The sequence below is a fragment of the Camelina sativa genome, chromosome 10 (assembly GCF_000633955.1).
Source record: "Camelina sativa cultivar DH55 chromosome 10, Cs, whole genome shotgun sequence".
In the NCBI taxonomy this organism is placed as follows: domain Eukaryota; kingdom Viridiplantae; phylum Streptophyta; class Magnoliopsida; order Brassicales; family Brassicaceae; genus Camelina; species Camelina sativa.
Genome location: NC_025694.1, coordinates 9,201,363 through 9,206,827, shown reverse-complemented (window position 1 = coordinate 9,206,827; position 5,465 = coordinate 9,201,363). Strand labels below are relative to the sequence as shown.

The 5,465-nt window shown below is 37.5% G+C and overlaps 1 pseudogene; it reads left to right on the top strand.

Annotated features, from left to right (window-relative positions):
* LOC104720197 overlaps positions 1-4,543 on the top strand; it is a 5,907-nt pseudogene extending 1,364 nt beyond the window's left edge.

Below are 5,465 nucleotides of genomic sequence, written 5' to 3'. Positions count from 1 at the left end.
ATATATATAGATAGCTAACATATCACGTCGGCTAACCTACTTTCCTAATTTAAGATAACCCCAAATCTTCTTTATTTGATCCGATGATATCTTGCTAAACAATAAAGAAAACTCCAATATTCCAATTATAATTCGCCACATCATTCAACATCAGGTTCATTATTACCTGGGCACAACTTCTTCCAGTGTCTTACAAACTAACCTTGTTCCACCAAATGTCTTCATGCTTTCATTCTCCCCCTTTTTATCTGAATGTGCCAACTCAAGCTTCATGCTTTCAATCTCCCCCATTTTATTTGAATGTGACAACTCAAGCTCCAGTTGTGAATACTACCAGAATCTTCCAAAAACATCCCCTTAGCCACATTCAGTTACAACATCATCAATATGCATACTCTCCCCCAGCGTGAGTGCACATTCTGATAAAAACAAGGATGAAGACATATAAGCAGGGAGACACAACAAGCTTCCTATCATGCCTTGTACCAAAAATAATCCTCAAGAGCTGTTATAATATCCTTAGGCTCAACCTTTGAAACACAACAATGTTGCAACACTTCTTGAAAATTCATTTCAACATGATGAGAGGTTTGCTCAACAACTGCAACTACAGCATAGTGATTCTTGTGACCTTGAAACTGTTTAGATATTGCTAAGACTCCTGGCGATTCATCATTCCAATCAACACTATTGGATCCGGTTGATTCAGTTGTGACTTTTTCTTGTATAGATTGTTCTGCAACACGCTTCTGTAGAACCTCAGGTTCAACCCCAACATTGTCTTCATTGATTATCTTCGAGAAATTGCAACATAGGTTGATTTCCTCAATTTCCTGGATTACTTGATTATATTGTCTTTCATTAGGTTCAGAAACCTTACTGTAAATATCCTTTTTAGCAACCCAAACTTTGCAACAGTGAGATGGGTCTATAAAACATTTCCTAGCCATCCAAAGTTCTCTAATCTTGTTCTTAAACTTATAACAAAAAGATCTGACATGCCCAGTTTTACCACAGTGAAAACACTCATAAATCCTACGTCCTCGCTTGGATTTAGTCCAACCTCTTCGCTTAGGTTGATGTTGTGTGTTCCTGGTTGGTACTACAGAGACCTTCTGTTGTACACCTTTTTCCAGAATACTTGACTCCGTTTCATGATTTGCATTGCTCTTAACAAAACTCACTGATTTATCACGAGACAACAGCTCAATAGTCTCCTCCTTATGGTAACCTAGACCTCTATGCTGAGACCCTATAATTCCCATTGACAAAATCTCATCCAGTTTTTTTCCACCATTGTTCAACATTCTGATCTTCTTGTGATTCTCATTCAACTCTCTTTCTAAGCTTGTCGATCTTTCCTTCTCCAAACCATACAAATCTTGCAGATTTCTCAGCTTCTTCTCAAACAACTCCTTTTCAGCAGGAGGAAGTTCCTCACCAATCAATACTTCAGGCTTCCTTTCTTCTAACATATTGACTTTGGCTTCCAATTTCAGTTTTTTCTTGACAAGAAACAACTTTTCATTACACAACTGAACCCAATTGTCATACAAAACACAGTAGCTCTCTTTTGAAATCGACTCTTCACCATCATCATCTGAGCTTTCATCAGCTATGTCATCACTCTTAGCACTATATGCAAAAAGATTCAGCATTCCTCCTTCTTTTTTCATCTACATCACTCTCTGATTCTGAATCACTAACTAACATATGCCTTATTATTTCTTTTCACCATGTTTGGACATTTAGATTTTAAATGTCCAATCCCTTTACATTCAAAGCACTTCATCTCCTTGCGCTTAACCATTGGACACTCAAGTTTGTAATGACCAAAACCACCACATTCAAGACATTGAATCTCTTTTCTCCGATCAGCTTTTTCTTTCTCAGATATATTTGGCCTAGAACAAGACCTCTCTGTAGCACTTTGATTCCAGCGAGCTAACCCTCGTCCATGTCCTTTTTCAACACGTTTGAGAGCTTTTCCAAAGTTTCTTGCCATCAAGGACATGCTATCTTTTATCTCTTGCAACTAATCACTCCTATCATCTGCCTTGAATGCAATTCCTTTACCATGAATTCACAGTTCTTCAGCAACTTCCATCTCCTCTGATTTTAGCATACCAACGAGATCCTCAAACTTCAAGGTGTCCGTGTTGCCAGATACCCTCATAACTGCTTTATGAGCTGCATACTTAGAAGGTAGACATCTAATTAATTTCTTAACCAGCTTGGTATTTTTATAGATCTTACCAAGATTCTTTGCTTCATTAGCAATAGCAGTCAATTTTGCACTAAACTGTGAAATTGACTCTTCTGGATCCATCCTTAAGACTTCAAATTGAGATGCAAGTTGGTCTAATCTTGTTCTTTTGACCCTTGAGTTTCCTTCATGAGTCTTTTACAGAATGTCCCAAGCATCTTTAGCTGATTCACAACCTTGAACAAGCTTAAACTTATCATCATCAATAGCTTTAAAGATAGCATTAAGAGCCCTAGCATTGTATTTAGACAAGTTCTTTTCTTCCACTGTCCAGCGTGCCTTAGGTTTAGTGATCTTGTCACCAGCTTTGGTTTTCTCAAATGGAGCTCCCAACCTTCTTCAACAGCCGTCCAAGCATCCTCACCTAGATTAAGGATCAACTGAACCATACGGACCTTCCAACGACCATAACTTTGTTCATCCAAGATCACAGCCCTTTGAAGCATCATCAACTCATTACCCGACTGCATCATTATCCCAAGATCTCAACCTGTAGCGAGTATAGAGCTCTCGTCGGTTGACTCCCCTGATACCAATTGTAAAAACGAAGATGCAGCCAATATTGAAAAGAACCTCTTTTCTATTAAGAATCACTTAAACAATCTTACAAGATATGTTTAATCAGATTTAAACACAATCAACACGACTTGTCACTGACCAATTCTTAATCTAACCAAACCTTGTTAAGAACCCTAAAAACTTATTCGCTTGGCTCCTATTTTTTCTATACGGCTCAAGAAAACCCTTAAGCCTCAATACCAATATATATAGATAGCTAACATATCACGTCGGCTAACCTACTTTCCTAATTTAAGATAACCTCAAATCTTCTTTATTTGATCCGATGATATCTTGCTAAACAATAAAGGAAACTCCAATATTCCAATTATAATTCGCCACATTATTCAACATCAGGTTCATTATTTCATGGGCACAACTTCTTCCAGTATCTTACAGACTAACCTTGTTCCACCAAATGTCTTCATGCTTTCAATTTCCAATGAGCTAAATCCGCGTGTTCGTCGTGGTACTCTGCTTCGAGACAAACCGTGCCCAAAAATCAGATCCCTTGGCTGATGCTCTTCCCTAAAGACAAAAACAACAACAAGAACAGTTCTTCATGCACGTTTTTCATTCCCTAGGACAAGTACAACCTTTACAAAATGCAAGATCTTGGTGTTGAATTTGCAAAGAGTGTTTGCAAGGCAACTTATGTAAGTTGGCTGCTTATGCAAGATACAAAAAATTCTAATCTATACATGTTGAATCCATTCACCCGCGAGAGGATCAATCTTCCTCCTGTGGAGTCACAACTCGGCATAGAAATTGAACGAACCACAGTTGACTGGTTTTGCTTTTCAAGCAGTAGCGTGTTCGTAGATTTGAGTGTAAGTACCCCAATGTTTTGGATTGACGAGGATTCCAAAGATTATATAGTTCTGTGGAAACTTCAAGACTGGTGTGTGGTTTTTGCCAAGAAAGGAGATAACTCGTGGAATCCGATTCCCAAAGCTTCAGATCCTTGTGACATTGTTTACAAGGATCACAAGCTTTACTTCCTAAGCAAAAAAGGTACTTTCAAAATCTTAGATTTTTCTGGAGTGAATGGAGAATGAAACTTTCAAGATAGTAGTAGTATGCTCCTGTACAGATGGATCTTATTCAATCTTTAGTCCTCCTCAACTAAGTAATTCATGGTGCCTTACTGAGACAAAACTTGTAGTCACAATAACAGGAAAAGTCCTCAAGGTTGAAAAACTGTGGAGTCCTAGCTCTGGAACCTGGTCCTTCCGGGTTCTCAAGATTTCTCCATCAGGGCTCTTTAATGATTATGAAGAAGCTAATTCCTTGCTTTACCAGGCAATGCTTTTGGATCTAGGCTATACTGTGCCTGCCAATGATATTGCGGGATTTAAGAAATATGAAATTTTTGATTCTTTGGGTGACGAGGCAATGCTAGGCATTACTATGCCCACCAATGACGACATTGAGAGATTCGATGCAAATTCATCAGGGATGTTTACGAAATATGAAATTGTTGATTCTTTGGGTGACGAGGCAATGCTTTTGGATCTAGGCATCACTGTAGCGGCCAATGACATTGAAGGATTCAATAAAAATTCAATCTATTTCAGTGGTGGTCATATTGAAAATAACACAATATTTCTCTTCAATCTCGACACACAGAAGATGGAGCGGTTGCACAAATTTGATTGTTCGTCGTCCCTTCAACTCTCTAGAGCTCGATGGTTCTTACCTAGTTTCACTCACAAGTGATTCATCTTAATTAGCTATATATATGTTTTCCTCTTCAATATGTTTTTTTTCTTTTCTTTTTTTGTTTTGATCAATATATAGTTTGTTTTACACTATTAATGTTTACGTGCTAGATTTAAGTCAAAAGTCAGGAATAACACTATGAGAAAAATACAAATCAAACTAGCAAAATGTGTGAGAGTAAGCTTTTTTCTTGGAATCGAACTAATGTTTTTTGGGATACAGATAAAGCTCTTTTTGACTTGAACATGAAGGTTTAGAACTTAGATATCTCTCTTTCTCTCTCTCTTAGTTTCTCAGTTACTACCATTATGTATAGTATAGTATATAGTCCCAGCCTTTAAATTACTGTCCTTTTTCTTTCATTGTAATATTCACCTTTATTAGTTGCTACTAATCAATCACACTAGTACAGTTATCTTTTGTGCAGGAGGAAGTTTTGTTCTTTGCTCTTTTGTTCAAACTCTAATGAATTTTTTTACGAATACAATATGTGTTGTGATTTGGTTAAATAAAAGTCCAATATAAGCTGTATTATTCAGTCCTTTCTTCTAATTCCAATGAATACAATTTTTAAATGAATTTTCCAATATACACTAACTCTATGGTCTGGTTCTCCTATATGATTAGTAGTATATCCCATCAAATTACAGAGTCTCTGATTCATATGCTTGAGAAAGAAGAAAAGCTGGGTCAAAATGTAAATGTATGACAAAGGGGTTGATTTAAAGGGCTATAAAGAATAGACCAGAAAAGCTCATATTTAATGGGGCTGTTCGTTTTGTTGCCGCAGATAGCTGCGGATGCGGCAGACGCAAGTATTGGTGTTCGTTTGGTTGTCGCAACTACCTGCGGTATGACGCTGCGTTTGCCGCTGCTCGCTGCGGTTAGAAAGTTTGATCGCCGGTTTAATACAGCGATT